The 26,690-nt window shown below is 41.4% G+C and overlaps 1 long non-coding RNA gene across 2 annotated transcripts in view; it reads right to left on the reverse strand.

Annotated features, from left to right (window-relative positions):
* Positions 1 to 1,182: 1,182 nt before the first annotated feature.
* Positions 1,183 to 26,690, reverse strand: part of LOC135363656 (uncharacterized) — a 30,795-nt gene continuing 5,287 nt past the window's right edge. The window contains exons 3-4 of one of the 2 annotated variants that reach the window (XR_010409556.1): positions 25,351 to 25,682; positions 1,183 to 1,973 (exon numbers count right to left, since the gene is read on the reverse strand). This is a non-coding gene — a long non-coding RNA (uncharacterized LOC135363656). The remainder of the gene's footprint in view (positions 1,974 to 25,350; positions 25,683 to 26,690) is intronic. The other variant, XR_010409555.1, reaches the window with a different exon arrangement.

Genomic DNA, 26,690 nt, shown 5'->3' on the forward strand with positions numbered 1-26,690 from the left:
TTCCCTGCCCTGCGTGGACACAAATAAATCGGCTGTGTGCCTCCTTCCTGCTCTAGGATGTGGCTACTGTACTGTGACTTCTCTTCTGTGTGGATCCAGCTAAATGTATCCCCGTGTAACATAAACCTCTTCCCTGTCTGAATATCTGTGCATTTGGACCTTCAGGTTAATGGTCTTAAACGTTTTCTTTGGGGCGCCTGGGTGGCTCAGTCGTTAAGCGTCTGCCTTCAGCTCAGGTCATGATCCCAGGGTCCTGGGATTGAGCCCTGCATCGGGCTCCCTGTTCTGCAGGAAGCCTGCTTCTCCCTCTTCTACTCCCCCTGCTTGTGTTCCCTCTCTCCCTGTGTCTCTCTCTGTCAAATAAATAAATAAAATCTTTTTAAAAATTTTTAAAAATTTTTTTAAAAAACTTTTTTTTCATTTAGGTGAGCCAGGAATTAGTGTGATCTCAGCTAACTCTAAATGTCTAAACTAAAAAGATAGGAAGACAGACCCAAGATGGAAGGAGCTGGGGAAAATCTGCATATTTCAAACTTCACAGGAAACAAAGGACACCTGTTCTAAGGATTGATTTTACCTATGATCAAAAACCAGATCTCATTTGTTTTTATTTCTCCAGATTCATAACCAGTTGCCAGGCACATGCTAGGTGCTCATAATTATTTGTTTAAACTAATGATATCCCCCCAGGTCCCAGGATCAGTGTGAAAAGAATCGTCTATAGAATGCTTACATGCACCTCGGGCTCACCTGCTGAGCCTCCAACCTGCTCCTGTGGGAGCCAGCCCGCTGGGAGCTTCTGAGTTCACGGGAGCTGTCCTGCCGTGCTCCCTGCTGATGCTGGAAAGGGGTAGGTCATGCCTTGAGGGGGAAAAGCAGCAGCAATTTCTGTGCTCATGTTTCAGCACTAGGTGAGGACTTATTCTCTTTAATTATGAGTTAAAAATGAAAGAAAATATTTGTCTCCCTGCAATCCCTCAAGAAACAACAGCAAGTGTGTCACCATCCATATCATGTCATGTTCGTTCATTATTTTTTCTTTTTATTAACATATAACGTATTATTTGTTTCAAGGGTACAGGTCCGTGATTCATCAGCCTTACATAATTCACAGCGCTCACCCCAGCACACACCCTCCCCAGTGGCCATCACCCAGCCACCCCGCCCCTCCCCAGAGCTTATTTCATATTAGCCATCACTTAGGGAGTACTTAGGAGCTGCCATCCACTGCGCTAAGCATGATACTAACACCTGATTTATTCTTCAAACACTTGGAAATTGACATGCATCCTCATTTTCCAAGTGAAGAAACAGAGCTCAGAGACAGAGTATTTGCCTTGATCACACAGCTAGTAAGCAATAGGTCCGAAACAGGAATCCAGGTTTGACCCCAAAATCCAGGCATGCTCTTTCCCATTATGAGCTGTCCCTCCCGCCTCTGGCAAGAGGCAATACACGTGCTATATAAATGATAAATGAGTCTACAGAAGTGTTCTAACCACTGCTCCCCAGGCAGGCGGGAGGAAAAAGCATTGGAAATGCTCAGAATTTTTTTCAATTTTTCTGAATAGGTAAAACATTTACAGGTTTCAAAAAATCAAACCATCTTCAGAGTTACAGAGTGAAACATCTTTATTCCCACACCATCCCTGCTCAGCTCTCTAAAACGGTAACCGCTTTATCAGAATCTGAGAATATTCTTCAGAGTCCCTTCATGCAAATACAAGCACATATGAATACACATTTTTTCCTCCTTGTTTTTCACAAAAGGTAATGCACTCCTGTTCTGCATCTTGTTTTATTTTCCATTTAAGCAAGGACTTGTCAGTCTTTCCATACCAATACATAGAGTCTTCCCTCTTCCTTTATACTGCAGCATATTATTGTTTAGCATTCTGTTGTATTGACACATCACAATTGATTTGGCCAGTTCCACAGTAATAGACAACTGAATTGTTTCCGATCTTTTGCCACTAAAAAAAAAAAAAAAATACTACAACGAATGATTTTGAACATACACCATTTCATATGTGTGCCGGTATATCTATATGATAAATTCCCAAAAGTAGATTGCTGGATCAAAGGATATATGGGTTTGCAATTTAGATAGGTACTGGCAATGTGTCCTCCATAGGAGATACACCAGCAGTGCTAATAATAGATGAGAGCACCCGTTTTCCCGTTGGCCTTGACAAGAGCAGCATTGTCAAAGCTTTGAGCTCATCCAATCTGGTGGGTTAAAAACATATCTCCATGTAGCTGTAATTTTCTCTTGTGAGGTTCAAGATCTCTTCATACATTTCAGGGACATCTATATTTCCTTTTGGTGAGCTCTCTTTTCATGCTTTGTCCATTTCTTTCTATTTCTATTGTTTTCCCCATTTTTAAATAAGATCACTGAGGTTTAGAGAAAATAAAACCTTATTGTAGGAAATAAAATCATGAAGAGATAGGCCAGAATTTGAACCCAGGTCTGTCTGGCTCCAGAACCTGGGAGTTTAACTACCAACCCATACTGCTTTTGTTATTTTTCAAAGGAACTATTAATGGAGTCGTTTGTTCAGAAAGAGTGCAAAAATGAGATTTCGGTTGTCCCTCAATATCTTTTCATAAGTATGACATAAAAAAGCAAAGATGATGTTTGAATTCCATCAGATCCATTTCCACAACGAAAATTTCAAAGCGATAGTGGAAATAACTGATAGAAATGCATGAGGAGGGGCGCCTGGGTGGCTCAGTCGTTAAGCATCTGCCTTCAGCTCAGGTCATGATCCCAGGGTCCTGGGATCGAGCCCCACATCGGGCTCCCTGCTCCGCGGGAAGCCTGCTTCTCCCTCTTCCACTCCCCCTGCTTGTGTTCCCTCTCTCACTGTGTCTCTCTCTGTCAAATAAATAAATAAAATCTTAAAAAAAAAAAAAAAGAAATGCATGAGGAAGGTCTACAAGGCATCAATCCAATAACCTGCATCCAGTGGGGCAAATCCTTGAGAGTTCCGTGTAGTCCTTGCTTTCAATAGGCATATACTCTAATTAGGAAAGGCCTGCCATCCACAGATGAAATGTGGAAGGATCAAAATTGGAAATAAACATTCTAACTTTATTAGGGAATTAGATAAAATAAGTAACAATACTAATTTGCTAAAAACATTATTTGTTCATTCATTCACCAGTCTTCTTAAATTTTTATTTCAAAGGTAGATAAACAAGGATGGGCTAGAGTTAATAAAGGTTGGGTGGACCCTGGTTTTCCTCAGGCATAGTCCATGCCAGTCAGCACTCACCAACCCCTGGTCAAAATGGCAGGCTCCAAGGTGAGCACTGTCGACTAAGCATGTCCATCAGATCAATTATTAATGCTTTACTTGGAACTGTAGGATAAAGGTATTTTCTCTCCCTCTGAAAAGTGTGAAATAAAGTCATTTTTTGTTACTATGAGGAGAGCCAGAAGGAAACAGAACTTTGAAATTAAAAAAAAAAAAAAAAAAAAAACCATAGCTAGTGTCCTGACGATTTTGTGATGATGATGATACCTTTGGTCAACCTCACACAAAGCCTCGTTTACCTATAAACAACTCAGTGACATGAACCAATAACATTTATTATTTAGGAGAATATGAGGGAGTTTCTATGGCTTAAAATCAAGAACTTCTGTGGAAGATTTCATGAGGGTTATAGCGTTTGATTGGGCCTGAAAGAACTGGGTAGTATGGTATATGGTGAGAACGCCCCAGAAAAGAAGAGTGTTCTGAGCAAAGGCAGGAATGCCTTTGTGGTATTTTACCCCTGTTTTGTAGAATTGGCCTTTAAGGTGTGACAGTTTTCAGAGAGCCTTTGTGCTCCACTCCCGGGGACTGGGCTGACACTTAGTCATCTTGTTTTTACATTATCTTAACTGACTTGAACCACCTACCATTTTTCTTTCTCTCCTCTATTGCTATGGATTTTCATCACTGGTATTCTTTCTCCAGCAAATGATGGACTACTGCATGTCCCTAGAGCATCAAGACTCTCGACTTTAAAAGATGTCCATCACTTAACATAAAGTAGACTCTCAAAAAAGAGCCAAGTGCAGGGCACCTGGGTGGCGCAGTTGGTTGAGCGTCTGACTCTTGGTTTTGGCTCAAGTTGTGATCTCAGGGTCATGATCTCAGGGTCACACATCAGGCTCCATGCTCAGCGTGGAGCCTGATTGAGATTCTCTCTCCCTCTCCCTCTGCCCCTCCTGCTTGTGCTCTCTCTCTCTCCCCACCCCCAAAATAAATAAATAAAGGGAGAAAGAGTTTCCAGTAAGATGGGAGCTATAATCCTATGTAACAGAATCCTGTAATCATGTACACATAATCTCATACATCCTGTTACTTTTGCCATATTCTGTTGGTCAGAAGCAAGTCACAGCTCCTTCCCTCGCTCAAGGGAAGAGAGTGTAAGAGTGCGAACACCAGGAGATGGGAATGGGTGATGGGGGGGGGGACCACCTTAAAAGCCTGTCTTCCACAAGGTGAGAGAAGACTTCATCTAAAATTAAAACAAAAAAAGTCTCCTTGTAAATATTCTCATTGACTTGGTCTTGTGGGTTGAGACCCGCACTCTCCCACCAAGCTCCGAGCTGAAATCAAAGAAAACCAATGTTAGTTCAATAATGACTCGCCCTCACTAGATGCATCAATGTCTGCCTCACCACAAGCACAGCATGCTCTTCCGCTTTGCCTGCCCTTTCCACATCTTAGCGTTCACCCTGGGGCAGTGGGAGAAAAGGGGGGTTTGTTCGTGGGCACCAGGGAGATAATGGGGTTTTTCCTGAGCACCGTCACGGGGTATACATTTGTGTATTTGTGTGTGGTACTAAGCTCCAGGGCCTTGTAGCAGAGATGATGGATCTCCACTGAAGAAAAATGACAGAATAAGAAGACGAAGCCAATTTGTCACTTAATGCAGAGCCTGATGGGGTTGTAACAGCATCCTGGCGCTGGGATTGATTACAAACAAGATGACACTCCCCCATGGACTGCCTGGCGCGGTATTATAAATAAATACCATTCGCTTTAGCATCGGCACTACCGTGGAGGACAGATCATAGGCCAGCGCCTTAGGTATACAGTAAATATCCCAGGGAGTACAGTGGCCCTCCTCAACCTACAAGAGGAGTCTTGCCTCATGGAACACTGCTTCATAAACGAAATAGGGCTGTAGCACAGCGCCATGAGCACAGAGAATGAACACAGAGTTTCACTGATATTAGGGATTCATTTCCATGCAGGGCATACTTTTAAAGTGTGTGGTAGGGTTTTGTTCCAAATGGCCCAGGGCCCCTCAGCAGCTGTGCAACATTTTTGACTGTTCACGGGCAGTGAAGCCCATGAGAACCACTCGATTCCTGAGACTATTTCCCGAAAATCAGAGTTCGGCTTTCAAGATGGAAATAAATCTGTTGGATTTATCAAATATCCTCTTGCCCTTGCCCTGACTGTTCCAAATCTGTCATTCTATAGTTTTCAAATAAATAATTTTAACCATGGAATAAAGAACAACTCTTTTCTGGTTATTTTCTTATGCCTTGCTCCAGTACAGGGTTGGATTTGATCTACCTGTGAAAAATAGGTTTTTTCATTTCCATGCCTATCCACTCGTTTTCTATCTTCCTCTGTACCTCTTCCCGACATTTCCCTATCTCTTCCTTTCTCTTCTTCCCGAGTGCAGGTAGGCGCGGGGAGGGGGGGCGGCCTCGCGCTTTCCTAGGTGTAGCACGAGCGCCCTCTTCTGTCCGGAATGGGAACAGCTCTGCATCCAAGACGGTTCAGAGCAGCCGAGCCGGATTGGAAAAGGTACAGACGTTCTCCCTTCTCTGGGCAAACACTGGAAGTATTGTTAAAATGAATAATTTAGTAAACCACAATTGTTTATTGACTGCCCTTTCATTATTTACTTTCCAGTTATTAAGCACACTCGGCGGAGTGCCTGGGTGTCAGCCCTTAACCGACTTGCAGCTTCTTTCTGAGCCAATGATGTTCCCAGCCCCCTCGCTCCTCTCCACACGAGACCTTTTCGATCTCTTTTGTCAGGTCAGGGTCAAACTACTGTTGTTCTGTGATGACTTTATCAATTCTCAGTTGATAGACTCTAAATGAAAAAATGCCTACTGCTACCCCGTCACTGCTTAAGAAGAAGAGTTGTGTAATGTTCTGTCAGTCCCGCAGGGTCTGTGACCGACCAAGGAGGCGAGCGGTAAAGGGAAAAGATGTTTGTAATGCCTTTTTTTAGTCTCCCTTCCTTACATCAAGGCGCAGATGATAGCCATTCTAGGTTGTCCTTCCAAACCCAAACAGGCAAGGGAGGAAATGTCCCCCGCCCTCTTGAGAAAGTAATAGCCAGACCTGCTTTAAGTAAGAATGCTAATTATTGCCCTTCCCTTTAAGGTGATTCAAAGTCAAAAGCACTGGATGAAGGTGGGAGGGGGCCCTTTCCTCAAGAAAATTCTCTGACCCATATTTGAAGGGAAGCGTCAGTCTGCACCCAGAGTGGCTCCTTCTTTTAAAGAGTAAATATTTCCATCATTCAGAATGTCAGGAATATATGTTGTTGCCCTTAAATAAATGAGTGAATGACTAAATAGGCTCAAGGCAAAGAAGAAACAGAGACTCCCAGAAATAAATGGGAGATTTTATTCTCAATTTTAAAAAACTTGGTTGAGGGGCGCCTGGGTGGCTCAGTGGATTAAGCGTCTGCCTTTGGCTCAGGTCGTGATCCCAGGGTCCTGGGATCGAGTCCCACATTGGGCTCCTTCCTCGGCCAGGAGCCTGCTTCTCCCTCTGCCTCTGCCTGCCTCTCCCCCTGCTCGTGCCCTCGTGCTCTCTCTCTCTCTGACAAATAAATAAAAATAAAATAAAATAAAATCTAAATAAATAATAAAAAACTTGGTTGATACTATACTTAATCTGCTTGATACTCAAGCACAAGAAAGCTTTCATACCTCTCTCGGGCTCTCTCTCTCTCTCTCTCTCTCTCTCTCTCTCTCAACCCCCCCCCACACACACACACACCCTCTGTCCTCCTGAAATAAGGCAATAGTTTCATCTTCAAATAACTCATTAGGAATTTATGTTTTATGACTTTCCAGGAAGACTCACACCTTGATATTTTCTCTTCCAACACTAATATTTGCAGGCTCAGCATCCTGGGGGGACACGACAAGATATGCCAGAGGGTAGTGGGGGAGGGGATCGGGACGGGACCCTACCAGCAGGTTTGCATAAACCAAAGCACTGACACATGTAAAAATGTCTGTAAGATACGGTACATTTTAATAGTTAAGAGCACTAAATTTGAAGTGAATCTGACCTTCTGACCTGGCTTCCAGTGATGGCTGTGTGACTTGAACATGTCTCATAAACTCACTAAGCTTCAATTTCCTTGTTTGTACAATGAAACTGATGCTTCTTCTTTCATGAAATTAAATATGAGAGTTCATACCTGTCATGTATGCAAAGTCCTAGCACAACTAGGAGTACAATAAACACCCAGTAAGTGAATGGGACCCTTACCTTTCTATTGTCATTCCCTTCTTTCCATCCCATACACATAGTCAAGAAAAAGATTATCCTATTTTAAACTTCCTAGATAATCCTGCTTGCCTTCATTTATGTATCCAGTAAACATCATCAAATCCTTACTATGTTCTAGGTACTATCCCAGGCTCTAGCCACTCAAACGTGAAAAACAGAATCCTCACCCTCTAGAAAAAGAACACATAAATTAATAATCTATATAATAAAATTTAGTCTCTATTTGTCTCTTTGTTATTGGCACCAAAATAATTGGGGTCATACATGCCTATGTGGCAGAGATGAAATCCACTTTGGGGAAGAGTGTTTAGGAGTAGGAAGGAACAACAATTATTTTTCTTTGCATAAAAAGTAATAATACAACATTTCATTCAGAGTAACACAGTACTCTAAAAGTTTAAATTTATAAGTCTACATATTTTGAATTTTGCTGTAATTTTATGGATGGTAAAGAAGATTCAAAATATTCATGATTTTTTTTTTTTTGCAGTTGTCCATTTCAATTTTTCTATTTTTTCCCCTGTGCATTCACATAAGAAACCATGCTAGGAAAAAACTGTCATCTTGAAGATAAACAAATCTTAGCTCTTCCTCAGCATGGACTATGACAATTTGAGAATTTTAAGAGTCCAAAACTAAATCTTTTTCTCTGTTGTGTCCTCAATTTCTAGTCCAAAATCTGGCAGAGGGTAGGTGCTTAATAGATCTTTTATGATAGAAAGAGGTAACAACAGGAGGGCTGATCAAGAGAGACAGGCTCTTCCAAGCAGTATCCACTTGGGGCTACACGGAGGCCCCCACGGACGAGAGGCAAGAACCAGGTGCTCTCTTGAGCACCCGGAGATGGGCAGCATCCTCCCAGAAGCTGAAATCCTGAGCAAGGAGGACAGCCAAGGGAGGAACCCAAGGGATACATCTGGAGACCACCTGAAGAGACATGCTACTCATGCCACAGGGAGAAAATACAAATAGAAGTTCAAACGAGCTGTGCCCAAAATTGATTGTTCTGAATTTAATATTTGTTCAAGATCTGATATTTATCTCAACTGCCAAGCCCTAAAATAGAAAGTCTAAAGAATTGGCTATTTCAATGGTAAAGCCAGGACCTTATCATCCAGAATCCGGAATATTTAAAAAATAGCAGCAGAGCCCACCATAGTACATTTTTAAAGGGTACAGACAAAAGAAATCAATAATTAGTCCCTGGACCCAGGAATTCCCTCAAATCACCCCCATTTGCCTCCCTGTGTCTGCAGTGAACAAGTGTATTCTCTCAAAACCACCGAGGCAGACACTCAGATTTGCACTCACTAATCTTTTATCAAATTGCTTCCCATAAGGGGATCCCCCACCAATATTGACTTCTATGTGTTCCAACTAATAGAATAAAAAAAAAATGTAGTATAAAAAGAAACTTGATTACTAAGCTGGAAATTATTATAACTCTGAATTATTATAATCTTCAAAAATCACTACAGTTTAAATATTTATTTTTAGTCTGCCCATTAAACTTTGTTTAACAATAATTAAAAATTGCCCTGGGGCGCCTGGGTGGCTCAGTCATTAGGCGTCTGCCTTCAGCTCAGGTCATGATCCCAGGGTCCTGGGATCGAGCCCCACATCGGGTTCCATGCTCCACAGGAAGCCTGCTTCTCCCTCTCTCACTCCCACTGCTTGTGTTCCCTCTCTCACTGTGTCTGTCTCTGTCAAATAAATAAATAAAATCTTAAAAAAAAAAAAAATTGCCCTGGCAACACCAGGTAATACAGTCAATTCAAAAAAGAAAAAAAAAAGTGGGGGTGCCTGGGTGGCTCGGTGGGTTAAGTGTCCGACTCTTGATTTTGGCTTAGGTCATGATCTCAGGGTTCTGAGATCGGAGCCCTGGGGCAGGGCGGGGGGGCGTGGAGGGGGGGCCTCCACACTCAGCAGGGATGGTCTGCTTGAGATTCTCTCTCCCTCTCCCTCTGCCCCTCCCCCCTTTGAAAAAAGAAAAGTGGCGCGGGCAATGACCAGGCTCTGTGCAGAGTTTTGTGGAAGCAGCAAAGAGCGTCCCTAACACAGTTGGAGGGGTGGAAGAGAAGAAGGGAAGAGAGGCAGGCTTCCCAGGAGACTCAGTTGAGCCTTAAAACTTCCCCTCACCCCATTGCAGCTCCACCCAAATACAAATCTTCCTCGACTTAGGATCAACCCAATAAACCCATCATCAAGCCAAAAATGCATTTACTACCCTTAACCTACCAAGCACCACAGCTTAGCCTTGCCTACCTTAAATGTGCTCAGAACACTTATGTTAGCCTATAGTCAGCGAAATCCTCTAGCACCAAACCTATTTGACAATAAAGTGTTGAATACCTCATGTAATTTACTGAATACTGGGCTGAAAGTGAAAACGGAACGGCCGTGTGGGCACACAATGGTTGCAGGTGTGCCAGCTCCTTGCCCTTGTGGGTAAATAGCCCCATCACTGCCACTGTCCAGCATCATGGCGGAGTTCTGCAGAGCATTATCACCAGCCCAGAAAAGGATCAAAATTCAGCATACGGTTTCCAACCGAATGCATATCAGCTCCACACCATCATAAAGTTGAAAAATCATCAGTCAATCCGTCATAAGTCAGGGACCACCTGCATGCGTGGCCATATTTGAAATGAGTGAGTAAATCCAGATACTGAGTATATCCAAACCCCAGGAAGGGAGTTTGTAATTGAGACCTTTCGAGCACTCTGAAGGCTACTCTGTTGTCACATGGGAAGCCAACTGAATGATCTAATCATCCATTTTCAAAATATTTTTATATTTTGAAATATCTCAAGATAGTTTCAAAGTGAAACAAGAAAAGAGGAGGAAGAGAGGGAAAGTAAGAAGGAGGCTGAACAATGCCCCCAGCGGAAAGGAACTGGAGATGTTCCTTTATACGGAGACATTTTCTTCCCATAAATGTTATCTGTCTACCCAGATCAGGATTTACAGAGAGCCTATCATCATAAACCCAAGCACTTTTCATTATTTTTATCCGAGAAATGGAGGAAGCTTACGCTGCAAAGTGCTTTGAAATTTCCTGAGCAGTGACGCTAAGTGCCAGAAGGGGTTATTATGTCCCCGGCCTTCTTCCCTGATCCATAAGGCACTCTCTCGGGAGAATCGTGCATGTTGGGAATGGATTGGCATGATGTGAGGTCAAGGAAAATGGTGGTCGAATGTTGGCAAAGATATCTACAAAGGACACCCATGTCATCTCTTCAAAAATACGTTTCACTCAAATGGCAGCAAAAGAATTTTTGATGACCTTGGAGAGAGTGCAGTAACACAATTGTCTGACAATAGCCTGAGCTTTCTTGCACACCCTCTATAGGGATCTATTAAAGACACAGGAAATGGAAAGAGAAGCTCAGTGTGTGATGAATGTCAGTTACTATTACTTTTTATGAAGCTCTTCTGGAAAGGCCCTGGGTATAGACTGGTATGTAACAAGGTAAATACATAAATAAAAAATCACCTGCATTCCAGGGTTATTTGCCTCGGCCCTTTTTGTGAACTTGTTGAGACTTGGGGAGGTTACAAGAGAGATTCGAGACAGAGTGTAATATGAACTTGTCACCACGGCAATATGCTGAACAAAACAAAAAAGATTTGTGGCTTCTTTCTGGGAGATCTGATGGATTAGGGCATTAGATCCTTCACTTTTTGGTAGGGGAAATAAAGAATACTCAAATCCCCCTAGCCTCAGTGTGTGCCTCTTAGTGTTTTATGAATGGTTTTGTTCTGATTCGGAAAGTCACTGAGACTAGGACCCTCTCCAGACAAGTGACGGCACATGAGAAGCCACATGTGGCCTTGCTTATAATAAGCCATGCTGATCTCTATGTCATCAGAGGAGAATGTTCGGCAACAAAACAGACTTTCAAACAAGTGATCATAGTGCCTTATGCTTGCATGGTGTCTTTTTTTTTTTTTTTTTCAGGACGCTTTTTCCAGCATTTTACAAACTTTGATAAAGCATCGCTTGCCAGTCATCTGAATGCAGTTGTATCTAGGGTAGAATAAAGACAGCTGCTCTGCCAGAAAGCAAGTATGTTTTCAGGAAGGAAGATTATTTTATAAGCGGGCTTACGAAATTCTCTAATTTTTCTTTTTGTCAGGGCATTTCTGTATGAGAGTGAAGATGGGTACAGGGCTCAAGACGATTCCAGGAGGAGCGAGCTGGGGCATGTGATGTGCTGCCCACACCCCTCACCCCCCCTACAGACATGGCTTGAATGAGCGAAAATGTGTTAAGTTAAATGTCCCAGGCAGTCGGAAGTGTGTGTGCATGTGTGGGGGCGGAGCTGAGTGGCAGAGGGAGCGGTGTTCTTTGGAGATACGAGACTGTGTCATGGATGAATTCCAAGGGTCTCGGGGCCTTTATACCACCAGCTGGCAGATCAGAGTCCCTTTCTTCTCCTTAGCAGCCTGGACCCTCAGGGCCCAGCCACCAGCAGGAATCAGTACGGGGTCTCCAAAGGGCCAACTTTATGGGCAGCAACCTATGCAGTCACATAGGGCCCCCAGGGAAAAGGACCCCAGCCTTGATTTCATGCTCCCTTGTTGCCATCTTAAAATTGCTAAAAATTTTGTCTTTGAATCTGTGGGGGTTTTTTTTAAAGATTATTTATCCAGGGGTGCCTGGGTGGCTCAGTTGGCTAAGTGACTGCCTTCAGCTCAGGTCATGATCCTAGAGTCCCTGGATCGAGTCCCCCATCTGGCTCCCTGTTCGGCAGGGAGTCTGCTTCTCCCTCTGATCCTCCCCCCTCTCATGTGCTCTCTCTCATCCTCTCTCTCTCAAATAAATAAATAAAATCTTAAAAAAAAAATTTAAAAATTTAAAAATTTAAAAATTTTTAAAAAAAAAAGATTATTTATCTGGGCACCTGGGTGGCTCAGTCGTTAAGGGTCTGCCTTCTCTCATGTCATGACCTCAGGGTCCTGGGATCCAGCCCCGCATCAGGCTCCCTGCTCAGCGGGAAGCCTGCTTCTCCCTCTCCCACTCTCCCTGCTTGTTCCCTCTCTCGTTGTCTCTCTCTGTCAAATAAATAAATAAAATATTTTAAAAAATAAAAAAATAATGATTATCTATTTATTTGAGGGGTGGAGCAAAGCAGGAGGGAGGAACAGAGGGAGAGGGAGAAGCAGGCTCCCCACGGAGCAGGGAGCCCAATGCGGGGCTCGATCCCAGGACCCTGGGATCATGACCTGAGCCGAAGACACATGCTTAACCACTGAGCCACAGGCGTCCCTGAATCTGTGTTTTAGAAGTGAAGTCCAATGAGCCTGAGTATGAGCAGAGGGGTGATGTGTGTTCACATGGGGTGACAGCATTCGTTACCACCCCTTCGCACACACCACTTGGATGCCCACTCGCAGAATTCCAGTGTTCCCACGATGCGTCAGACTCTGTTACATCACGACTATGTGGCGCCCCCATAGCACCAACCCCCGTGAGAAGCAACATTTTCTCTTCAAACCAAGAGAAAGAAATGTTTTGGGCCTGAAAGAAGTCAATAGTATGGTAAGCAAGAAGAACAAGCAAGGAAGCCTGTCATATCCTTCCCCACTCGTGTTACATCTGTGTAGCCAGCCGTAGGGAAAATGACCTAGGAGGGAAGGGAGAGAACAACCCATAGTTCCTCTTCTGTCTATCTTTCCTTATTTAGCAAGCAGATGGGAGAGATTGGTAGAATGTGTCCTATCAAGTCAGAATTTTACATGGAGTGGAAAAAGCTGATTTGAGTTCCTCGTTACATCACAGTTTTTAAACTTTTGAGTGATTTTTTAAGAGCACCCAAAAAATCTAAAACCGATTGAAAAATATTTACAACATACAGGACAGAAAAATAACAAATTTCCTTAACATTTTATAAAACCCTTCCAAAACAGTAAGAGAAAGATGAACATCCCAATCAAACACAGGATCGAGCACATCACAAAACAACTTCACGGGACCAACAAGAAGTACTGCAAAACGTTTTAAAATTCACTAATATATGAAATGCAAATAAAAACCACAGCGATATATAAATTCCCACCCAGGAAGTTAGAAGAGATAAAATGGAAACAGCAGCAGCTAGTCTGGGCCTGAAACTCAAGATAACTGGAGGATACTTCGACTACACAGATCAAAATACCAAACAAGGATGCCTTTGATTCAGCAATAACGTTCTTAGGAATCTACTAGAGAGATCATGGGACTTTTATAAGGACGAATATGCAAGGTTGTTCACTACAGCATTGCTTAGAGCTCAACAATCACAATTACCCCAACAGCCCCCTATTGGGTACAGGTGTAATCAATTACAGTAAATCCATACTGCATATGCAGATGTTAAAAAAGAATTAGATAACTTTATATATAATGATCTGGAATATGTACACAGTATATTGTGAAATTTTTTTAAATTATAGAACACAAAATGATCCCATGGTGGGGGGGGGAGGTGTCTATAAAAGTTTATATATTCTTCTTTTTTTAAGATTTCATTTATTTATTTGAGAGAGACAGACAGATAGTGACAGAGAGAGCAAGAGAGAGCACAAGTGGGGAGGAGAGGGAGAAGCAGGCCTCCTGCTGAGCAGGGAGCCTGACATGGGGCTCCATCCCAGGACCCCGGCACCAGGACCTGAGCCGAAGGCAGACGCTTAACTGACTGAGCCACTCAGGTGCCCTAAAGGTTTATATATATTCTTATAAATTTTTCTGGAGGAGATCATATTTCAGGGTTACCTTTGGGAGGCAGAATTCATCGTATCAGAGAGAAAATAAAGGAGACTCACCCTTTACTTTATGCATTCCTACAATGTTCAGAAAAAAAAAAAAACATGACAGCGTATATCATTGCTGTATATTTTAAAAATTCAAATGTTCAAATGTTCAAAAATTCAAATATTAAGAGAGTGAATTAAAATCATTTACTGCATATCTCTACAATAGAATATTAAGTAGCTGTTAAAAATGATGCTATACATCTATACATACTGACCCCAAAATATGGTCACGACATACATTTCTGTAAAAAGATAAGGAGGTTAAAAATAAATAAATAAATAAACAAACAAATAAATAAAATGAATAAATATAAATAAATAAAAGATAAGGAGGTTATTGACCAACACATGTTGCACAACTACATTTGTATAAAATTTTGTGTCTTTTGAGAGAGGAGAGTCAACTATCTGAAAAGATGTTCACCAAATATTAACAAGCAGTTACCTTTGAGTAGTGGTACTTTTATTGGTGTTTTCCTTTCTTCTTTATGCTTTTCTATGTTGTATAATTATTTTTACAATGAGTGCATATCCTTTTTATAAATCGGAAAAAAACAAAAAGCTATTTCTGTTTTGAACTCTTTAACATGAGCAAGAAATTTCCACAAAATGAATAAAAAGGATGTCTTCCTAATTTCCAAGAATATCCTTAAAGACAGCACAAATAAAAATTAGAACCTGACTATTCTCTGACTTGAATATTTTTGCCAACTTTACCAAGAACAGTATGTCAAAGCACCCCCATGCAAACTCATTCCTAATCTATTTATCCAGCAATACATTTTCAAATGTAGCTATCTGAACTAAAATGGTCTTATTTCCCAACTAACTTCTTCTGAACTTTTTCATTTATCTCTTAAGCACTGTGCCTAATGATTAAATTTTTCTTAGAAAGTACTGACTTGAACTAATATTAGTGCTACATTAATGCACAGGTATATTTTCCCATTTTTGTCCTAATGGCAGTAATTATTTCAGAACCTTTCTAAGTCTCACTTCCTTATCAGTCTTCCCTATAATTCTCACCAGGAAAAATGGCAGTTTTATCCTTCTTTTCAGATTTAGAGGCCAAGAGCTATAGTGAATTCTCACCTGACAAAGAGTTTATTGCCTTTTTCAAGACATACTGCAGGACACTTATTAGTAGACTATGAGGTATTTATCACCAATAATTAAAACTAAACTGTTCTTGTTGTAATAAATGCACAGAGTCAGAGATGCAATACTCTCTCCCTTTAATCTAATCTAAAACTTCCTTTTTTAATGTGCTGGGGTATTTATCTTAAGGTTGACATTAAACAAACCTGTTTGGCTTTTACTAAGAATACCAGCACTGGAAGTCACTATAAAAAAATTTCTAGGGGTGCCAGGGTGGCTCAGTGAGTTAAGCATCTGCCTTCGGTTCAGGTCATGATCTCAGGGTTCTGGGATCGAGTCCCACATCAGGCTCCCTGCTCAGCGGGGAATCTGTTTCTCCCTCTGCCTCTTCCCCTGCTAGTGCTCTCTCTTTCTCTCTCTCTCTCTCTCAAGTAAATAAATAAAAACTTTATTTAAAAAAAAAGATTTCTAATGCAACGCACAAAGATCCAGGGACATTTGGGTACTACTAATAGAAATAAATGTAAATTGACCTTTTAAAGATAAGAAGGTCATTAGCATTTGGGTACTATTAATAGAAATAAATGTAAATTGACCTTTAAAAGATAAGAAGGTCATTAGCAACATGAAGGAGCCTTAAAATATTCATGCCCTTGACCCAAAAACTCATTTATCCTAAAGAACAAATCATGAATATACACAATGTGATTAGCTATGAGGCTGTCCAACCATGTGGGACTGGTTTGTAAAACTGTCTAAAAAAACACTTTTATGCCTATAGAAATTATGGTATAAAAAATGATTATAATGTAAATGGGAAAGTAGTTTACAAAACAGTATGCACAACATGATCATGTAGGTAAATAGGTAGATAGATAGATGCCCAAACTGGAAATTTATCAACCAAATATTAGTTAATCACCAAGATATAAATATCAAAATCTCTGCATGGTAGAATTATGAATGGGGTGTATATTTTTCTGTGTGCCTACCTGTATTTTCCAAATTCCTACAATGTACACGTACTACTTTTACAATGAGAAAAAGTTCTTTATTAAAATAGAGATAGTAACTACTCTCTAAATACTTGAGGAATAAATGGATTCAGTTTATTTCCTTATATATTGCTTCTGCTTTGAAGACTTTCTACATATGTAAACTTGTCATTTGGGAAGGAAAAGCTTTAGGTGTAATTCAAACGCAGTCTCACTGAGACCTGAACAAGAACACCAAGAATCATCTCGAAATGTCATCACACACAAACACATACATATGAAAATCGAGGGTGTCACATTCTAATAGCAGCCAAAAGTGGTCAAATTATGGTTTGGGAACAGCGACAAGTGACCCAGCTTCACCAAAGCCTGAGACCTATTTGAGTATTCTATTAAATTCAAAGCACATAAATATCTAAAATTTAATAAACCTGATTTTTTGTGAAACCACACAATTTTTTTGTGTATATGTGTGTATACACACATGTACATGCAAAGCAGACCTCAAAGCTCTGGCAAAACGATGGCACATCAGTCAAATCTTTGCCAAGTGAGTTCTGGTTACAAGCTTAGTTGGCCACGGATTTCTAGAAAGTAGAGAGCAAGTCAGTTCACACTTGAAATTTCAGGCCTGTACTTTCAACTGTCACCTTTATTTTTATCATTTTGGGCATATGTTGTTTGGGGAATGCTGGGGATGACAGTCACTTTAAATCAAAAAAGTTTCAGTTACTTAAAATGAAAAGCAGTCTGGAATCCCTGGCCCATTCATATGCCTAGGGTTTACCAAAGCCTCATGGAGGAGTATGGCCAGCAAACGACCAAGACGTTCCCGATTTCCCTTTAAAGTTTTGAAACTGGGGCGCCTGGGTGGCTCAGTTGGTTAAGCGACTGCCTTCGGCTCAGGTCATGATCCCAGGGTCCCGGGATCGAGTCCCGCATCGGGCTCCCTGCTCAGCAGGGAGTCTGCTTCTCCCTCTGATCCTCCTCCTCTCGTGCTGTCTCCCATTCTCTCTCTCAGATAAATAAATTAAAAAATCTTAAAAATAAAATAAAATATTAAATTGACACGCCTGGGTGGCTCAGTCAATTAAGTGTCTGCCTTCCGCTCAGGTCATGGTCCCAGTGTCCTGGGATCGAGCCCCGCATCGGGCTCCCTGCTCAGCGGGAAGCCTGCTTCTCCCTCTCCCTCTGCCACTCCCCCTGCTTGTGCTCTCTCTTTCTTTCTCTCTCGGTCAAAAAAATAAATAAAATTTTCAAAAATAAATAAATAATAAATAAAAATAAAGTTTTGAAACTGTAAAGAACTTTTGTAATTTCAGGGGCAACCGTGGTGTAAAGAATTTTACGTGACAGAGTTTAAACCAAGTACATGCCACACTAACTTGCCTTGCTCTTCAGTTCTAAGACAATGGTCCTAAGACAATCACTCTTTAGCCAGCCTTCTGGAATAAAGGAGACTTGGCAATCATGCATGAAACACTGCTTATTGTTTCGGCCTAAACAACGGGAAAATAAAGAACTTCCTTTAGGCAGCTCTACCACAGCATAGGGCAATTCTTCAGGCTTCTTTCACCTCGGCAATCCAATGAAAAGGTTTACACATACGTGTCATGACTGAAAATGCCAGGCAAATCAAGAAAATGAAATTAAGTCAAGAATGCTTCCTTCGCACTTGGAGGGTCCTTTCTGAGGTGGTGTCGCAGGAAGGGGGCGAGGGAATCCTGCATCTCTTAGGAACAGACTCGGTGTCAATGCTCTATGCCCTACGGCTCTGTCCTTGCTGAGGAAAGCATTTCAGACAAAAGCCGTATTTCAGCGGGGCTACGCACCTGTCTAAACTCCACAGGGCTGGAAGGAGAAACGACTGCCATTGCCTTTACTCCTCTTCCCTTTAATGGGTTTTGAAGGGTTTCTTTTTACCAAAGAAATAATGAATGCCCCTTGCAAACTGTGGGAGAAAATGTCCTATTTGGAAATAATTGAGGGGCGCCTGGGTGGCTCAGTTGGTTGAGCGACTGCCTTCGGCTCAGGTCATGATCCTGGAGTCCCGGGATTGAGTCCCGCATCAGGCTCCCTGCTCGGCGGGGAGTCTGCTTCTCCCTCTGACCCTCCTCCCTCTCATGCTCTCTGTCTCTCATTCTCTCTGTCTCAAATAAATAAATAAATAAAATCTTTAAAAAAAATGGAAATAATTGAAAATATGTTTTGCAGCCACTTACAAACTCTTCTCCAAATAGCTTTCTTTTCTAATTAACTTGCCACAAGCCTAGCTTTGGAATTCACTGGGCAGAGAGTGCCATCTAGTGTGTAATACAAGAACTAGAAATACAGAAATTGGGGTGAGGGTCTAAGATTCAGGTTAATAACCATGACTTTTAAATACTTCCCTTCTAATAGGATAATAATTGCCAGATGCAAATGCAGGGCTGATATCGTAGAGCTTTCAAGATTTGAAGTTATGAGGAAGGTTGTTTTCTCTTTAGATAGAAAACTGGGGATGTTTTAAGGCACATTTTGTCTAAAGAAACATGCTGATCCTAAAAGCAATTTGTATGGGGACAAGGTTGGGTCCTAACACCTGAGAGATGAAATATGGCTTTTCCCTGAGGTCAGAAAAGTAATTTTCACTTTAAAGTTAAAGTGAAAGGGATCGGTGATGACCAGCTGCCTCTGAACTCTAGGAGCTTGTCATCCCAGGAATGTTTCCAGGCTACACAAGTGTTCAAACCTCCTGTGAGAGAAGGCGGTCACTGCCGATCTCACGGACGTATGCAGACGCTGAAAGCACATGATGTCTGTGCTACGGAAACGGGCAGGTGGGGCAATTTTGATTAAATGCCTTAATCCAAAAGTAAATACAGTGCTAACGTGGAGATGCAAAAGAGGAGGCCATCTTATAGAAGGAACAGAAACTATTCAGTTGGGATGATCGAATTACGAATAAAATTTTTGACACGTGAAAATGGGAAGAAGGGGCATTCCAGGTCAAGGAAAGCCCCTGAGCAAAATCACAGATCATGAATGGTTCCAAGTGTGACTCTCCTTCTACTGAACAGTAGGTAGAACGTTCTGACTCAGAGGCAGGGCAAATACGGAAGAGAAACAGAAGATGACGTTGATCGGTATCATCTTGCACAGACTCTCCCTTGCCAATGGAGGGATTTCTTACAGGGTCCGTGGTGCCTTGCACCACTGCTGTTTATCAGGGATGCATGTCTGTGTTCTCTGATGCACAGAGCCCACAATGGGAGCATGAAGCACAGCAGAAAAGCTGGGGTACGGTCACCTGTGACAATTAAGAGAGGCAAGGCCAGCTCTAATCTGTCGAGGTCAATGAAGAACCCAGCATCCCCCGTTAACAGCCATCACTGACAGTGAGCAATAGACAAAGAAGTTTCCCCCCCACACCCACTTCCCACCTCCATATTTACAGAAAAAGATATTCCATATTCCACAGGAGGAACTTGAGTGTTTCTTCATGGAGGAGATTACCATCTTTGACCTTGTCTCTTCTGTCAACGAGGCAAAAATTTTTCTAAATAGATAACATACCGATAGCCAGACCATAGCTGCTTGCTGAAATGGGGATTACATAATTAAAAATAGTTCCGTTTTCAGTAAGCCTTCTCTGAATACAGTAAGGGAGCCAAGAATTATTGACCAACTAACCCAGCTATTTGCTGGGCCCTGTCAAATCCTGACCTTTATTTTCTAGTTCCGAAGGACAAAAGGCCCTTTCTTCTTTATGGCAGTGAAACTGGACATTTGAAAGCCGACATCCTAATCACAAAATAAGGGTACTTGGGGGACTCTGAAGTCTAAAATTAGCATGGGAGTACTTTTTCAAAGGTGATCAGATAACTCTCCCTAAGGACAAAGCCTTTATGCTAAATTCTTGTAATCTGCTCGTTCAACATTGAGATATCAGTTACACTCAGATATCATGAATCCAAAGATTCATGATAAGTAATGATTTGTCATTTTACTGAGATACAAATTTGAACTAAACCTGGTCTGAGGTCCAACCCCGTGGCTTTCTGCAAGTCATTATGCTCTCTGAAACCCTAGAAATCTAATCTCTAGTTCTTAGAGGGGAAAAGGCAACAGATAAGAGAAGAAGTATTAGTTAAGTTGAAAACCAGGTTTTGGAGAGCCTGATGGCCCTACAATTTGGGTTCCTCTATAAAAAAAAGAATTTTTTAATTAGGTAAATATCTATATACAACCAAAAAAGAAAGCTCAGCAAATTATAAAATGTTTAAAGCTATCAAACACCATAATCACCAAAATTAGAAAAGTAACTTGATACTTTTATTAATTACCTGACACACTTCTATAAAACATTTTTGTTACATTTTTTGGCTGCATATCCTTTGCCTCTTCATATCATGAGATTCTATAAAATCACTTTCTATAGAAAAAATAAAAAGATAATTCTGTCCTTCCTCCATCATTACTGAGCAAAATGTGTGTTTATTATTGATAGTTTTTTTTCAAAGATTTTATTTATTTATTTGATAGAGATAGAGAGCACAAGTAGGCAGAGAGGCAGGCAGAGGGAGAGGGAGAAGCAGGCTCCCCGATGAGCAGGGAGCCCAATGCGGGGCTCAACCCCAGGACCCTGGGATCATGACCTGAGCCGAAGGCAACCGCTTAACCAACTGAGCCACCCAGGCGCCCTATTATTGATAGTTTAGAAAGGTTTCCTTTAGTTTCACAGTTCCACAATTCCTTACTGAAGCCATGTAAAATGCTTAGAATTCTCAACTTTGAAAAGACCTCTAATAAGTTTCTTTTATAAATGAGATGTAAAACTTTAGGGCATTTCTGATTTCCTTGAGCAGCAGCTAATCTTAAATACTAATTGACTAACATTTCATTAAATAGTTTGCCATCAATATCCTCAATATAATGACATATTATGACTTTTACATTGTCTTTATCAATACCAATATTTTATCAAACAAGTAAAAAATGTAGATCTTTTCCTAATGTGTTTATGTGATTCACTACTCTTCATCAGTTGTACTATCAAATAACCTAAGACCATATTCATTATTTCTATTCAAAATTTAGTTCTTCTCAATGGACTACCACCTAGGCATGACCTAAAAAAAATGTATCATAATTCACTTTTTTTTTTAAGATTTATTTATTTATTTGAGAGAGAGAGAGAGCATGAGCAGGGGGAGAGGCAAAGAGAGAGGAAGAGAGAATCCTCAAACAGACTCCCTGCTGAGTGTGGAAGGCAATGTAGGGCTTGATCCCAGGACCCTGAGATCATGACCTGAACCAAAATCAAGAGTCAGTCGCTCAACCAACTGAGCCACTCAGGTGCCCCTCTAATTTACTTTTTGATGTAAAAAAAAATTTCTATGGATTTTGTCATTCCTCTTAATCACTTTTGTTTTACAGTCCATTTTTTTCTCATGATTTTCTCCTCCTTTAATACAAATTTTAAAGGTGAGTAAAGATGATACCATTCATGTAGATCCAAATCAAGTCTATAATTTCTCAACAAGTATTAAAATGTTGTAAAATTTCTTTCCAAATTCACTTCTTACTAGAGTGGACTTGGAGTAGACTTGGAACTCAAGGAGTAGACTTGGAACTCAAGACTTAGAAGTCAAGACATTAAAGCCCTATAAACTAGTTATTAAGTGCACCAAACTGTATCTGCCAGGGTTCTACCTGAGAAAGAGAAAGATTTATTGCAAGGACTTGGCTGATAGAATTGTGGGACTGCCTAGGCAAGTCAGAACTCCATAGAGCAGGTCAACAGGCTAGAAACTAACTCCAGCCCTCATGGAAACTTCAGTTTTGTTCTTAAGGCCTTTCCTATGATTGGATTAGCTCCATCCTTTACAGTGAAATGATTATAAATATTAATCATATCTACAAAATACCTTCACACCAACACCTAGACAATGTTTGACTGAATAATTGCTACCAATCAATAGCCTAGCCAAGTTAACACATAAAACTAACCATCACACATTTCTTGACATCTTCTAAATGTTAGAGACTGCACTGATAAGCAGGCTACAAAAATTAAAAACTATCTTTGACCCAGGTCTGGGTGATGGAAACACAGAAGAGGAGATTAATTCTGCTGTGGGGGTAGGGTCATGATTGGGGAAACCATGGAACAGACTGGTCAAAAGCTCAACTCTGGACTCAACCTGCTTGGCTCAAATTCTTGCTCGGACACTCGCTTCCTTCCTTATGCCCTTCTTTCTTGAATGGTGAAATGAGAATAATAATAATACCTATCTCCTATCTGTTGTGAAACTTAAAAAAGATAAGCCATGTAAAGTGATTAAAACAAGGCCAGGCAGATAACAAGCACAGAATTACTAGTTGTCATCATTATCATTACTTGCCACAAGACTTGGAGATTAAGTAAGAGTTATCCAGGACAGGAAAGGCATTCCAGGTGTATGAAACAATAAGAGCAAAGTCACAGAGGTATGAAAATGCCCATCACATCTGGAGTTCAGTAATTAATGCAATGCAGCCAGAGGGTGGAAGGTGGTGAGGAAAGATTAGATGTGAAGGGTTAGATGCAGTCAGCCCATGAGGAGACTTGAATATTATATAAAAGAGATTGTACTTTATTTTGGCAGCAAGAGGAAATGATAAGGTTTTTTTCTTATGCAAATAAAAAGATAACATAATCAAGTCTATGAATACCTGGAATGCCCATGCTTCATCAACCTACAATTGTAAATGAGGCCACATTTGAATAACTACCCCAGGTCTTACTCTGAGTATTCACTGCTTGAGTAACAGGAAGTCCAATCTTTGCTCAGGGCTTCTCTTACTGTATATTTCTAAAACTTCTCCAGAGTTGTTTACATGAGGTTTTCAATCAATCCTGGTGACAACTTACTGTCATCTTGACTGGTGGTATGGGTCCCCTCATGTACCCCTCAAGGGAGCACTCCACCACTATTAAGAGAGATCTGCTGTAACCACCACCACCTCAGTCCTGGATGATAGAACCAGGAGGTCCTTTTGAAGAAAGAGAAAGCTCAATGCAATGTTGTCCCATGTCAAAATTGTCTGGATCTCAAAGCATCATAATCTTTTATATTCACATTGTCCCCCAAAATCCATTCTATCCATCTGCTATAATAGTAGATTTATAGCTGGGCATATAGCCACCTAGCTAGAGATTATATTGACCAACACTCCTTGCAGGTAGATGAGGTCATATGACTTCCCACCAACGGAACATGGGCACAGGTGGTAAATGCCACTTCTAGTCCCAGGCTTTAGAATATTATACATGTGTTCCTCCATGTACTCACCTAGAATACTGACTAATTGTGACTCACTTTCAACCATGTAATTAGAACCCAGGATTTAAGAGATGGTAGAGAAAACTGGGTACCTGAATGACTTCATGGAGCAGAGCTCACCTTGCACTGTGGCTAACAAAGAAGTAAACTTCTATCTTCCGTTAGCCACTCGATTATTGTGAGTCTCTTTATTACAATATTCTAGTTTTACCCTACACTCAGCTCTTTCCCCCAAGATTCATACATGTAGCCAAGTAATGCTTTCAGGTAGAACCATCATTCCCATCAAAAGCTTAGATTTTGATCTCAGGTTGGCTTATTGTACCACATTTCCTATCATGGATTCTACTTTAGTGTGTGTGTGCTCACCATCATCCCTCCTATAATTTGGTTTATGTCAGAACTTGACAAGGCTGGACAGGGTCCAGTTTGTTTTTTCTTGTGGGAATTTTTCCAGCTCTTAAGCAAAGCCAAGAATATAAATGAATACCTGGGGCGGGGGGGTAGGGAAAATGTCTAATCCCTCTTAACAGAAGCACCTATGTCCCTGCTCTGCTCAGCCACAACTCCCAAGACCCAAGGTTCAAAGCTGCCTGGGAGACCTCTGATCACTGTAAGGAGACTAGGCTGAAAAGGCAAGGACAAGGCCACATGCAAGGGGAAGGTTGCAATTACCTAGAGGAGAGACCGGCCAGAATAGTACCAGTGGGAATGGAAAGAATCAAATTCAAGAGATATGTCAGAAATAAGAACAGTAAGACTTGATGACAGACATTCACCACAGTAATCACATACACACTTAACTACTTTGGGTGATAATATCAATACTGGTGGTGATGACAGTAATGCAGAATTATTTGGATCTGCTTGACCCTGGACCACATTATGGGAAAACAGTTAACAGCAACAGCAATAACACATACACACAATGTTACGTAACGATTACATCTTATAAAAGTTTCTTTTATGATTTAAAAAGCGAGGAGGTGGGAGAAATTCAGATATAATAAGGGGTAGAAGGTGAGTGACAGAGAAAAACTTTGACCACCCTGGAAATGAACATGTAATAGTTTTTAAGAACTGTCAAGCATTGCAAAATATCCCCTGTATTTCTAGAAAGTTCTGATTCACACAACTTATTTTTATTTGTAGGAAACCAGGTAGAATTTTCAAAAAATGACCTAGGAGTCAGTTACTTTAATTCCATCTTAAGTTCCTTTTCTGTTTGTATTCTATATGGTAAAGAGTGCTCAGCTGCAAACAATGATTTAAGCAATGCTATGGACCAAATGTTTGTGTCCCCACAAAATTCACATGTTGAAACTCCAACCCCCCCAGTGTGGCTGTATTTGGAGATGGGACCTCTAAGGAAGTAATTAAGGTTAAATGATGTCATCAGTGGGGAGCCCAGCTCCAAAAGGGTTGGTGTCCTTGTAAAAAGAGATACCAGAGAGTGTTCAGGCCCCATCTTGAATCCTCTTTCCCACCCTCCCACTCGCTTTCTCTCTCTGTGCACTCATTGAAGAAAGGCCATGGCCACGTAAGGGCACAGTGAAAAGGCAGCTGTCTGTAAGCTAGAAAGAAAGCTCTCACCAGAAACCAAAGCAGCTGGAACCTTGATCTTGGACTTCCAGCCTCCCAAACTGAAAAAATAAACTTCTGTTGCTTAAGCCACACCATCCGTGGTATTTTGTGATGGCAGCCCGAGCTGACTAAGGCAGTGGTAAGGCATTTATTACTGTTTTCCATTAAAACTAAGATGCAGGGACGCCTGGGTGGCTCAGTCTGTTTAGCGTCTGCCTTCGGCTCAGGTCATGATCCCAGGGTCCTGGGATGGAGCCCCGCATCGGGATCCCGGCTCAACGGTGCGTTTGCTTCTCCCTCTGCCTCTGCCCCTCTTCCCTGCTCGCTCTCTCTCTCTCTCTCTGTCAAATAAATAGATAGAAATCTTAATCAATTGATAAAACTAAGATGCGACCATTTGTAAGGCACACCATTATTTTATAAACAACTAAGAAAAATCAAACACTGCTCATTAAACTATGTCATTGGCTGTAAGAAGCATCCTAATTCCAAAGACAAAAAAAAAAAAGTGGGAATATGTGAATCTTAGAATTGATGAAATAGATAATACATACTAGGAACCTTATAGACAACCCCCCCCCCCCCACGGTAAGACCAGGGAAATGGGTTTAGATGCAACACAACCAGAAACAAAGCACCGTGGGAAAATGCCCAACCATCCCATGGGGCGAATCTAGCAGAAAGAGCAGTGCCTGCACTGCACACCAGGAACCCCCCAGAAGTGGTCGCAGCTGCCCTCGAAGAACTAGCACCTCCTCCAGGGAGTTGCCAGAACAGCCACCCATCATCACCACCAACTTTAAGTCCAAGGGATGACCAGGAGAATGAAGGGGACACATTTAATAATGATGCCATCAAGACAGACAGAAACTGGACTGCCCCAGGAAAACCAGACATTTGGCTGTCCTGGGTAGAACGTAGGACCCTAGTTGCAAGCGAGTCTGGGAAATAGTTTTCACTTCCCTGTCTCTGCGGTCCAGGAAGACAAGCTAGAAGGCCATTGCCATGGGCCTTGAGTAAATATCAGAGAGTTCATGGATACATTTATTGCAAAAAGATGATCAAATAAGTATCATAATTTTGTTGCAAGCAAAGAAAGAGCCTCTGTGTAAACTGGAAACCATTTGGGACCCCTCTGTTGTATGCTGTATAGCACCCCAATGGGGGGAAGGTCTCATGAAGACAGCATTCCATCAGGGGGATTCTCCTCCATTTATGCCCATCTGAGCTTCAGAACCTTGATACTAAACTTGCTCTCCAACAGCTTTATATCGCAATACCTGAATGTCTTTTTTAAGTTGGGACTTTATTAAGATGACAAATGGATTTGCTCTATAATGAGAACTGTA

This window comes from Mirounga angustirostris, unplaced genomic scaffold (genome assembly GCF_029215605.1).
Source record: "Mirounga angustirostris isolate CCGP_5_RB_7025 unplaced genomic scaffold, mMirAng1.0.hap1 SCAF_2, whole genome shotgun sequence".
NCBI classification, from domain to species: domain Eukaryota; kingdom Metazoa; phylum Chordata; class Mammalia; order Carnivora; family Phocidae; genus Mirounga; species Mirounga angustirostris.